The 12,398-nt window shown below is 42.0% G+C and overlaps 1 long non-coding RNA gene across 1 annotated transcript in view; it reads left to right on the top strand.

Moving 5' to 3' along the window:
• LOC132326562 (uncharacterized) overlaps positions 1 to 11,447 on the top strand; it is a 14,083-nt gene extending 2,636 nt beyond the window's left edge. The window contains exons 2-5 of the long non-coding RNA XR_009486260.1: positions 2,211 to 2,393; positions 3,559 to 3,681; positions 5,599 to 5,731; positions 7,971 to 11,447. This is a non-coding gene — a long non-coding RNA (uncharacterized LOC132326562). The remainder of the gene's footprint in view (positions 1 to 2,210; positions 2,394 to 3,558; positions 3,682 to 5,598; positions 5,732 to 7,970) is intronic.
• Positions 11,448 to 12,398: the final 951 nt, after the last annotated feature.

The raw sequence follows: 12,398 nt of genomic DNA, 5'->3' as shown, positions 1-12,398 counted from the left end.
ATAGGGCATCAAAAAAAAAAAAAAAAAAAAAAAAAAAAAAAAAAAAAAAAAAAGAAAGAAAAAGAAAAAAAAAAAAAATCCGAGTGTCTTTCCTTTGGGGAAGACCTTTTGTGGCGAGTTTATTTCCCCGCAGCAGCACCGCGTTCTCTCCCGCGCCCGGGCCTGCGGGGCCGCTCGGTATCGGACCCCGAGACGGCAGCGGCGCTGCCCACCCCGGCACCTGTCCTGTCCCCGGGCTGCCACCCCGGCTGCTCCGCTGTCCCCGGCGTGGCCGGCTCCCCACTGCCGCGGGGGCTGGTTTGTCTCACCCCTAGCCCCTCCCGTCCCCTTTCCGCCGGGGTTTCACCCGCTCCCCCTCCGAGGGATTTGGGCTCCAGTTGTTCTTTCTACACGCGAGTGGTTCTGCAGAAAAAGTTGCAGCAAATGGGTAATTTGATTATTCCCACTATAGGCCAACTGCCTCAGCGGCCTTCCCCCACGCGTCTGGCTGGGGGCAGAGAAACCATCTCCAAGGAATAATCAAATCAAGGCGAAGTGTGGAAAAACCCCTTCTGATATCCAGGCGACACAAATAGAATTAGAGCCTCCCGTTTGTTTCACCCCCTCTTTTCTTTCCCCCTTTCCAGAAGAGCCCTTTTGTCTCGATCGTGAACTCTGGCTCAGCCGGACAGCGCGGGATATGCGGGATGTGCGGGATGAGCGGAATGTGCGGGGTGGACGGGATGTGCAGGATGTGCGGGATGCGCGGAATGTGCGGGATGTGCGGGATGCGCGGAATGTGCGGGAGGTGCGGGGTGTACGGGGTGTGCGGGATGTGCGGGCTGCGCGGCGGCTGGAGGCGCGATGGGGTCTGGTGCCGGAGAAAAACACGCCGAGTATTTAAAAGCCACTTTTCTTTCCCCTCCTTGAGCACTGAGAGGGGCCCGGTCCGCTCCCCTCAGGCTGCGGGAGGAATGCTCGGAGGCAGTGGAACAAAACAGGGAACAGCGCGCCTTTGTACGGCCGCCGCCAACCATGGGAAAGCGCCTCCCCGGCCCGGCTCCGACCGTGCCGCGACGATCCCACCAGCTGGAATAAAATGTTAAATACGGACGAGGGTTTCTTTGGCATTGCTTTATTCGGAGGTAGCGGCCAGAGCATCCCACCGCAGTGCGGCCTGTCCTCTGGGGCGCGGACCTCCGCAGGACGGGGCGCTCAGTCCAGCGCGGCCGCGAGGCCGGCCCCGCACAGCCCCTGCCGCCGTAGCCGTGCGGAGCCGGGCCGGGTCACAGGGCCGGACAGGCGTTGGCTGTTCCCCGTCGACAGAGGGACAGCGCGGCGGCACGTTCCTGGTCCCGACGCCTGTCGGGGCTACCTGCCACGCCCGAGAGAAAAAAATTCCCACTTTTTGTTGTCCCTGCTGCCCCGCTCCCAGGGGCTGCTCAGGCTGGGCTTGGCGGCCCTGCGCCGGAGCAGGGGGCACCGGCGCTGCCCTCCCTCTCCGCGCTAGCTTAGGGTGTCAGGCCACAGGATGCGTTTTTGGCTGTTCTCCTGTTGCCTAACCAGTTGGGATGGGGGGATTTGCAATAGTAATGATGATGGTGAGGAAGAAGAGAAGAAGGAATAATAATAACAACAAGAAGAATAAGAAGTAATAATAATAATAATAACAGCAACAGCAGTGATGATGATGATGATGATGATTGTAATAATAATAACAATAACAATAACAATAATAACAATAACAATAACAATAACAATAACAATAACAATAACAATAACAATAATAATAATAATAATAATAATAATAATCCTTTCTTGTTGCTCCGTCCCTCTCCCGGCCGAGACCCGTGGCGTTCGGGTGGCGGCCAGCAGAGGGATCTGCGCTTTGCTTTTCCGCTCGGTCCCGGCGGCCGCGGCGGCGGCAACATCTGCTGGGCTGGAGGAGACGGGGCGATTGAGCAGACGCACAGATGTAAAAGTGACATCTGCTTGTGACAAAGGAGTGGGAATTAGATTAGGCGGGGAGGCCTTTCTGCGATTAGGAAAAGAAAAAAAAAAAAAAGAAAGAGAAGAAGAGAAAAGGAAAATACTAGCTGCAGATTGTGTAAGCAGGGGAAGAGGATGTGAAAGACAGAAATGCTCGTTGGGCAGCTGCTAGGACATTCGGGGCAGCACAAGGTCCTGGGAGCTGAAATAGCCCTAAGAGAAGGCTTTGCTTTTCCCTCCAGAAGCAGAGATGTGGCCGGGTCAAAGCCTTCTGTCATTAGGAGCGAAGTACAGCGAGCAGCAGACCACTGCAGAGACTCAGACACCAGCAGAGATGCCCTCCAGCTGCTCCTCACCAACTAGGCAGAGAGACCCAGATCTGGACACTTCTTTTCTTTCTTCCCTGATGGAATAAATACAGTCAGGTTCGTATACCCAAAAGTGAGGAGACAGGAGGCCTTGCTTTTGCTTGTCGTACGAACTGTCCAATTTTGGTTCCATTAATTAAAAAAACAAAAAACAAGGCAAACAAAAACCACAACCACAAGTTTAAGTCTGGGACTCTTTGGTAAAGCAGAAGCACTGTTTTGTTGTGCTTGTCCTGCACCCAGCTGAGACTTCACCTGCACCAGCATGCACTGGTTAGTGAGAAGAAAAACACCTCCCACATTTCAAATGCTAGTCTGTTTTAGTTGCATGAATACAGATATTGAGTATCACTGAACATCCTCCTTTTTTTTTTTTTTTTTAAAGCCCTAACACCTTTATCTCTAGGGATACTTGATGCGCTTGCAGGGCAACATACAGAAGAAATAATAGGACTGAACTGCATTTCAATAATAGGACTGAATTGCATTTCAAATGGTAGAAGAAATGCACTGTATTGCAAAACCAGCAAGTTACAGTGTGTAATGTGCTGTGCACTGGGGTAGATTTAGTAATGCCTCTTATAGCAACTGCCTATAAGCTTGATGAAATTGGTCAAACCCTACAGAACCTTTTAAAGACTAGACTGTGATTTCAGCAGAGTGCAGAACAGGTTCACAGTACTGAACAGCTTGCCTATGCAAGCTGATCTTTGTTACAAAGGTAGGGAGTGTGTGTGTGACACCTTTGTCAGTAATGGGGCTGAGGGATGAGAGGATTGGATCATAGAAGCTGAGAGGCCTCTGATAAAAAGCAGAGTAGAGCGGGGGAGAGAGCAATGAAAACAGCTTAAAAGATAATCAGGGAAATCCTGCTGATAAAAAAAAAAGAAATTACTTTATGTGCTTATTATGGAAAAAAAAAGACCAGTCTGTCTCCATGCAAATACAGAAGCACAGCCAAACACATTGATGACTCACACATAAGAATCTGTGTCATATACAATTGCAGATGCACATTTGTGTTGTTTAATGAAAAACATATCTGTGAGTTCAAAAAAGTAATGGGTTTCGTATTAGCTGTTATTTGGGACCATAGTATTTGCATCCTAAGTTAATTGTCTGGATACAAACTCTGATGGCCTTGAAACAACTGGTAGCAGAGAAAATTTGTCAAGGGGAAGGTCCTTCTGTTTGTGCACTGCTTCTTCTTTTCTTTCTCTAGGCAATCATCACTGGCCACTATCAGACCTATGGCCTGACCCAATTACAGCAATTTTATGTATCTATGCCTGTTTCTGTCAATGAATCCAATGAGGTTGAAGGAGACAGTAAAAAAGATGGAAAGGTATGTTCTTCCCACAGTGAAGGATAACGATGTCTAAGTCAAGAGGTCATTGGAAAGTTTAAAAGGCCTCTCTTCTCAGAATAAGAAGCCAGTGACAGGGAGGGAGGGTTAGACAATCCTGAATTCCTGCCTGTAGGGATGCATTGTGCCTTCAGGCAAGGTACTTCCAGCTCCCACACAAGGGAATGGGTTAGCAGAAGGAAATAGTGTTAAGCTGTTTAATCAAAGGTCTCCGTGTTGGCTAACTGGAGGATACAGCAGCTCCCACACATAACTGAAACGTGCCCTGTTGGGCTGTCAGGAGCAGCAGGTCAGAGCAATGCTGCATGCCTCAGAGACTAATGGCAATTAGCCTTAAATGATGAGCAAGAAACACCAAGTCAAATGGGCTGGAACATTTTTTCCTTCAGGATTCAAATAGGGAGAGTTTGCTCAGGCTAAAAGTCAGAGCTCCATCCCCACTAACAATCCCTGGGTACCTAAGAGCTGCTGTTACTGGGGCCACAGCTAGATCAGTACTATTGGCTTGGGGTGTCACCACTGTGGATCCAGCCCTGGCTACATCCCTCTGTGGATATTCTGCTTATTTTGATTGCATCAGCTGCATTATTTCTGTAAGACAGCTTATCACAACTTGGCTGCATTTGCTCTGCTTAGTTTTTTTTTCCAAGTGGGATACCAGTTTGAAAATTATTCCTGATGGATGGTCCCAAGCTCCTACATAAAAGTGATGTGATATTGACAGCTGGTAATTTTTAGCCTCCCAGTAAAAATTATTTCAATCAATCAATCAATCAACCAATCAAATTATTACTAGCTAGACCCAAGTGTTAACATGGAAAGTGTACCTATGACTTCCTGCTAATCAACAGGCTTTTTATTTTATTGCAGTCAAAATGTTTTTACAGCCTTCTCTATTGAAACTCAAGTTATATAAGGTCCATCTTTTGCTGAGAAATGGAAGGAAGGGTGTTGAGGGGCCATTCATATCCTCAGTGGTCAGACAGAGACCCCTTCTAATAGAATGTCAGAAAAGGGGGGGGAATACCTGACAAGTACTACCGAAGAGGGAAGGCAATATAGAAGTTTTCATTTGTTGGAGACAAGTGGAGGTAAAGCTAACACATATGAAAAGCAGCTGTAAGATATAAGCTATGTCCTTTTTTTTATGCTGACCACATATCTTCCATAAGCTATTATGTTTGATGAGAAAGGGTCTTAAATGAAGGGTAAATTATATGTTTACATTTACAGACAAAATGCATGGGTGATAATTCATGATGACAACAAAACTGCATTTTTTACTAAAACCTTTTATGCAAGCCCTGCTTGAATCTCTCTTTGAAAGTCTGGGTTTATGTGTGTACTCTGGGACCTTGTGTTGTGCCATTAACTAAAATAATTTCCTGTATCCAGACAGGTGCTGAAAGGATTGGCACTGGGTCAGTTCTTAAAAGTTCATTTGCAAGCTGTAGGAATATTTTTTTCTAGTACATTTATAGACATTGTTTTAGTTAATACTCAGGTAAATAGAACAATAATTGAGTTTTCAGGTCCTGTAATTGTATACTGAAACATGCTGATCTCTTCAAAAGTAGATTAAGTAATGTGTGAAAATAAGCAGATAGTAGGACAAACACCAATATGTATGGTGTTTTATACACAGTGTATTTGGAGAACAAGACAGGAGATGATAGGGCTCTAAAAAACGCACAATGGAATTTAAATTACTGAGGATCAGCCATTAGAATTTGCCTCCTACTAGGTAGGCTCTGGAGCCCCGATTAAGTTTTTACCTAATAACTGGGAGGATGGGGGATGGGGTATGGGGGGTGGGGGGTGGGGACAGAAATGTTGCTTCTATGCAATATAAGGTCATTGGATTTAGTTTTGCTTTCATGACTTCCCATATTCCAGGTTTGGTTTAGAAGGCCAGTGGGGCTGGAAGGAAGTTTTGAAGCCAGATGAACCTGAAGTTCTTGGGGGTTTGCCTTCCTGCAACATGGACTCAATCTGAAAGTATGGATCAAAATGGTGCCTGGAATTGAAGGTGAGTGTTACGACCTTAGTGACCTGTGCCACACAGGGACTGGACCCTTACTTCACCCTCTTGGTAGTCTTCAACATGAATTATAATTCCATGTGGGCAAGAAGGGTCGCAGCTCTGCCATACATAAAAAAAGGCAGAAGAGCCCCCATGAGTAAGCCTACAATCCAGAAGCAGCAATGGTTCCAGCTGGGTTTTAAGGTTGTAAACCATTTTCATGTCTTGGCAGGTGATGAGAAAGAAGCATGTCTCACCTGAGACAAATGACCATCTCTGTCTGTTCCTTAGGTCCTTTGGCTTCTGTGAGGAAGCTGGGATGGCTCGCTTTGGGATGAATCTGTGATAAATCAACTTTTTCCTAGTTTTTACTCAGATCCTGTAGATAGTCAGGTGACGTAAAAACAATTGCATTCTATGTGCTGATTTCTGTGACAGTACAGTGACTGAAAATCATTTGCAAATATCACTCTTCCCAGACATTCTGCATCTTCCCCCTCAGACTTTCCACACTGTTAAAATCCAAGCATGGTCCAGGTAAATCAGTGGAGATGTTGCATTGACTTTAGCACAGACTGTGTTGGCTCTATGGGCATCTGGGTGTATACACGTGAGGAAAGGAATTTCTGTCTGGATATCTGCAGAAAAATTGGATATTCTTCAAGATCCCCTTCCAACTCAAACTATTCTATGATTATCCTTGACTTCGGGTAAGTCTCAAGTTGGCAACCACCAGGAAAAACCAACAGAATGGTGTCAGCTGAAACTCTTGGGTAATGTTGAAAACAGGAATTTAGTAGGAAGAAGTGCCTCAGCAGTGCTGAAGGTTATTTGAGTATCATTCACTCTGCCTATCTAGTAGGAGAGGAGAAATCATATGGAGGTGGAACCCACCAGATTTTGGCATCTGTATGCAAAAATCATGAGAGCAAAAACTGTTTCACAGTAGAGTTTATATTCTTTACATAATTCAGAGCAGTTCACTGGAAGGCTGCTATTCCAGTAGTATTTATGTCAGGTCCTGAACAACCACAATGAGAATGGAAATGAGATTTTGAGAGATACTTGCTCCTAAATGGCATAACTGCTTTTGCTGCCTATACTTTGTGCTTAGGATACTGAATACGACTCCAGCCAAAAAGAGGAATCACTATACCAAAGAGGTAAATGAAAGATATTTGGTAAAGAAATAAGGACATAAATCTAAATCTGCCAGTAAAATCTAATTCAAATTTTGGAACGAGGTGAACTCCATTTTTGCCAACAGTTTTTCACACAGAACAGTTGAATCCACTTTTACTGGTGAAAATAGTTGGATCTTGGTATGTATGTATTTCACTCAGAAAATCCCACATGTCAACAGATCACAGAAAAGTCACATTAGTATTGATGTGAAATCAAATGGTCATGCTTGGATCAATACCTTATAATAGTATTATGATGTTTTGGGAATACGAAATGCAAATTAGCAGTGATTGAAATAGCATTTTCATCTTATATTTTAAATAATGTGTATTCTGCATTTTGCACGTCATTACATCTTAGGCAAACTCCTCACATACCTACAAAGATATCTAATAGTATTTCATGATGTATGAATTTTGCCATTGGGCAGCTGTGATTTGCCTGTAAGACTGTGAAAACTGTAGAGAAAATGATGAGGCCAAGAGGAATTTTCTTGAAGAAGGCCTTGTTAGCTACTGAATGAAGATCTTTGTATTTGAACCAAAGAGAAATTTTGGCAATTATTACAGTCATGGGATGAGCAAAACTTTTTGTTCCTCCTCATTTTATATGATATGCATCTTTTATGTTACACTGAGATACAAGACATATCTCTCATGATTACTTCTCTATTTATGCCAACCCAAGAAGTCATCCAATCATGATGATAAATAGCCTTTTAAATTCATAACTATTTGCAATTTTGACACTTTCCTTTTAATTTGTTACTTTGATTTTAGATTGCTATTCAGTACAGAATCGTGGGACAATGTGCACTAAAGTATTTTTACTCAGATTTGTCCTTCAGTCTTAATGATTGCAGAATATTTTCCAATCAAGATAACTGTTCCATATTTGAATGAGATACTACCTGTGTATTTAATATTACTTGGTAAGCTGAACTTTTGCACCAGCTACAGTTACCCTGGACACAAAGTTGCTTTGTATTTCTTCTACACAATAAGATCACTGACAATTTGGAAGAAATATCTTCCATTATTCCATATCCCATCTTTTTCAGTGCTCTAGCTGGATGACAGAGAAGGTACAAGAAGATTCTTCAGGGATGTTTGGATGAGAATGATCCAACGATGAGAATAAGCACCTTTAGCTGTCAAGAGCTGTGTTGCTGGTGAAATGAGAAAAGAGACAGCAAAAGTAATTTTGAAGAAAAAGTTAAGGCAGAACAAAAGGTATGCAGCAGAGAGCTGTGTGCTCAGACACCTCTTGGAAATCATGGACACAGGGAAAAAGAAACAAGGAGGCAGCAGAGGGCAGAAGAACAAATTACTGAAGGGATGAGAACCAGTGAAAGACATTACGAGGATGCTGCATTCAAAAATGGTCTAAGGAGGAAGTATTAATGGGAAAATAAATTCTCTCTCATATAAGAGCTTAGAACTCAAATGCTTCCTTCACTCTGTACACAGTGAAGAAGCTGGGAGATTTGCTGTAGAAAAAGGATAGTGTGCTGAAGTTCATGGTGAAGAAATCCATACATCTCATGGCATGAACTCTAAACAGATTTCTTTTTTCTGCCATAGAAATAGCTAAAATTTGATAAATGCAATTTGAGTGTATGCATGGGACACCTGTCTCAGCTGTACATTTAAGGCATGTTCCTGCATTGACAGAGCATAATCTGCATCTTCTAAAGATCCCTAACATCTCTCTGGGTTGTCTCTTTCACTCGTAATATCTGCTTCCTCCCAGTTCTTTGGGGACTGTCAGGAATGAATCAGAGCCTCATAAAACCCACCTTACTCAGACACCGTCAGGAAAAGTGATGTCATCCTCTGCCATTCTCCTGCTCCCTGCTACTGCTCTAGTGTGTTGTACCTGGCCATTGTGTAGACCACAAATGGGGTTGTTATTTCTTTCCATGCTTCTGCTTAACCTAGAGCTACTGTGCACAGTTGAGAATCGTGTTTGAAAATTTCTTTTATGTTTTCCATAAAAGCTATTCCACAAGAGTAATTTGCACTGTATTGCTTTTGCATCTTATCAGCTGCTTCTGACTTAATCTTATGATACATAGACAAATACAACCTTTATAATGTAAATAACTGTACATAAGAGCCTCAGAAAATCAACAGCTAAATATATTAACATCCTGTTTAAAATTAACCAAAATATTTAAGAAAGGTAATGTACTTTTGGCTGGAACTTACTTTATGAAGTAGGATAAAAATTACTTCTTTTGTTTGTAAGGCTCAAGTGACTTTTTTAATGCTAGAGTTAATCACCTGAAACAATTTTTTCTAATAAGAAGTCATTTATATTTATAAATTTATATTGCCAGTTTCAAACAAATGTGGATTTGAATGTGTTTATGTCTAATAAGCAGCCAAGTATCACTAAGCTCTGATCAAAATTTAGGGTTTAAAATTAATTTTTGAACGGAGGAGAAAGCTGCTAAGCTAGATGTTGCTGGAAAAGGGCCATGATTTCTTGGATATATCAATATACTCTTTGGTAAAAAGCACCTGAAATTAATAAATTTAATTTGTGTCTCTTCAGACAAGGCACAACCTATCTAAGCATTTACTTTCATTGCCTTCCATGTAATAAGCTCTCGTTACTTTGCACACCCTCAGATTTAAATACATGTGAGAGAAAACCTTTTGAAATCTCGGCTCTGGAAGTGAGGCTCTCTCAGAGGGGCTCTGGTGTCTGGTGAGGAGGCAGAGCAGTTTTGGGACAGATCAAGAGGAATGCGTAGCTGTGCTTTTGCCTATGGTCCAGGTGGAGCCCTGTTGGTTTGGGTGTTTCTGACCCAAACTGGGCAGCCTGTGTCTCCAGGCACAGCATGTTTTGTGCCCAGTTTTGCAGACCCTGCATACAGGCTTCTATAGGAATTGCACGGATGGGATCTCTACAGAGGGGTGCCTTTCTCCAGTGACACGATTTCCCTCTCTATTACATTGCTATAAGCCAAACAAATGTAAAGAATTCCCAAGGGTGATGATACAGACAAGATTTCACCCTTGCTGACAACTGCTGGAAAGCTGGGACTCAATACTTCTTTGCCCATGAGCTATGAAATGGCTATTTCCATAATATCATTGCACTAACTGTTCCTCCTCTAAGTTACTACAATGACAATGAATCCCTATAACCCAGGGATGGCCAGTAATGAAGAATAAATAGCTTTTTGATAGAGGGACAGACGGGGTTACTAACGGCAGCTTCAATGGTTGGAATTGGGCATCATTGATAATACTGCCTAAATTTAATTACTTCATTTTGTGACACACAGTATCCCCCTTGTCTTAGCTTAATGGTTTTGACTTGCTATTGTGAGGAGAATGGTTTTTGCCTGGAAAGGGAAGAAAGGTGATTTTGAAGTTATAAAAGAATGTGAATTAATTTTCTGATATTTAATTTATAGCAGAATACAAACATAATAGAACGTAAAGTATCTTTCTGTTATTTGAAGCACTCACAACATATTCATTGTATTTCCTGAGCTTACTTTCAAAGGAGACTGCCCAACAGTTGCACCAAATAATCCAATTGCTAAGCCAGAAAATAAGTCTGGTTTTATTTATGTTCGATGAGGACTATGATCATGTGTAGTTTTAAATCATGACCTCCTAAGCACACTGTGAAACCATGAGAACAGAAAGCCCAGGCTAGTGCATTAAAGATATTTGACGCCCAGCAGAGGAAACCAGTGTGTTCCATTTTAATCATGGTAGAAAATGATTATGCCTAACAAGAAAGAGAAAGTAATGTTATGAACCTAATTAATTAATGTGAAGAATTTTTATCCCAACAGATGTTTTTCTTAAATATTTTTCATACTTTCATTCTAAATTGGACCACTATATGTTTTAGATATAGATTAAATCAAATTAAATTAAATATATTTTTGCTTTATTTTATATTCTATTTTACTAGACTGGTTTCATTTTCAGAAAGACATATGCCAAATTTATCTTATGTTAGTTTTAACACCAGGATATCATCTGAAGATTAAGGGAAAGATATATTATGAATAGGTGGCATCTATTTTTGTTTTCAATTCTCCCTACTTACTGTTGTTGTTATCATTATCAAAGCATATGTAAGGCTGCAGAATGTGACATTTTAAAGATAAGTTTGCTAGTGGCTTTTTCAATTTCTGTTTAACTGAAATGTTTCCTACTTCATTCAACTACTCTTACAATTTACATTAGTCAACACTCCATCAATAAAACCATCAAAATGATCTACTACATTGTAGACAAAAGTTATTGTGTCAAGTTGACACTAATCAGTTAATTCCAGTAAACCTTCAGATAAACAAAAGCTTGTTGTCTATTACTGATGTGTGTGATTAGCCCCCTGTATGTCCTATAGCTATGCACATCTATAGAGATGTATCTGGCAGACACTTGGCCTGAGGGCTCTATATGTAAACCAGGACAGGATCTATAGTTAATGATGTTGACCCTGACTCCCTCAACAGAGATTGGATTCAGTCCTCATAACATCCCGACAGCTGATATGTATACTGTGCTAATAATATTATCAATTACTTATGCTACTGCGATTCCCAGTGTGTAAAGCTCATAAAAGGTTCTTTCACGTATCTTTTTTTCTACATCCCTGCTATCCTACTGATCGCGTGCTAGCTGGGTATTTTTCATTCTGAAGCCCATTTATTTCATAACTGTAGCAAAGGTAGCAAGGATGTCACGTCCTGCATACTGGGTAACATGGTAATTATAATTTCAGCTTTCTCTTTCACATTTCCTTTATTCCAGAAAAGATGGACTGGGTATCTATTTACAGCTCCTGTGACTTTAGCCTAGAAGGTCTGTAAAAGCAGCCAGTGATCTAAGAGGTCTCTAAGCGTATGTGTTCAACTGCAGAAACTTCCAAAGTCCTGCATTTACTTAAAACCAGACCTGTGTGTCATTGTTCTCAGCTGGAGCAGTCAAAGCTCAGCGATCTGAAGTATGTAGATACTTCCAAAAACTCAGTCCTAGCAATGCAAGGGCGGGTGCCATCTCTGTCACTGCAGAGCATTTCTGCCTTTCCCAGCACGTCAGATTGGCAATAATGGTCTGTGTACAGTGAAGATCAGAGATTTTGGTCATTTTTAACCCTGAACAACACTCTGGCTATGCTATAAACATTATCATGTTTCTCTTAAGATAGGTTTTGCAATAATACTAGAATTTATTTAATTTTTTAAATGTGCTAGAGCAAGCGAGCTGAGTACCTAAGGCTCTACTATGAATTTTGCACACTGTGTGTGCATGCACAAAAAAGCTTCCAGATTGTGCCTTCTGAGGCGGGGACCTACCCTTCTCTATGTTTGCAAAGCATGAAGTACCTCTGCTGTGCTTGTATGGAGAGCAGGTACCTATGGGATGAAGGAAGGCTTTATGCCCTGGCACAGCCTTTCTCTGTCCTGCTCTGCCTGCACTCAGTGAGGCTCTTCTGGCCCTCGGTCCCC

The sequence above is a fragment of the Haemorhous mexicanus genome, chromosome 4, assembly GCF_027477595.1.
Source record: "Haemorhous mexicanus isolate bHaeMex1 chromosome 4, bHaeMex1.pri, whole genome shotgun sequence".
NCBI classification, from domain to species: domain Eukaryota; kingdom Metazoa; phylum Chordata; class Aves; order Passeriformes; family Fringillidae; genus Haemorhous; species Haemorhous mexicanus.
Note: the sequence above shows the minus strand (reverse complement) of the source record. Positions and strands in the feature narration are given on the sequence as shown.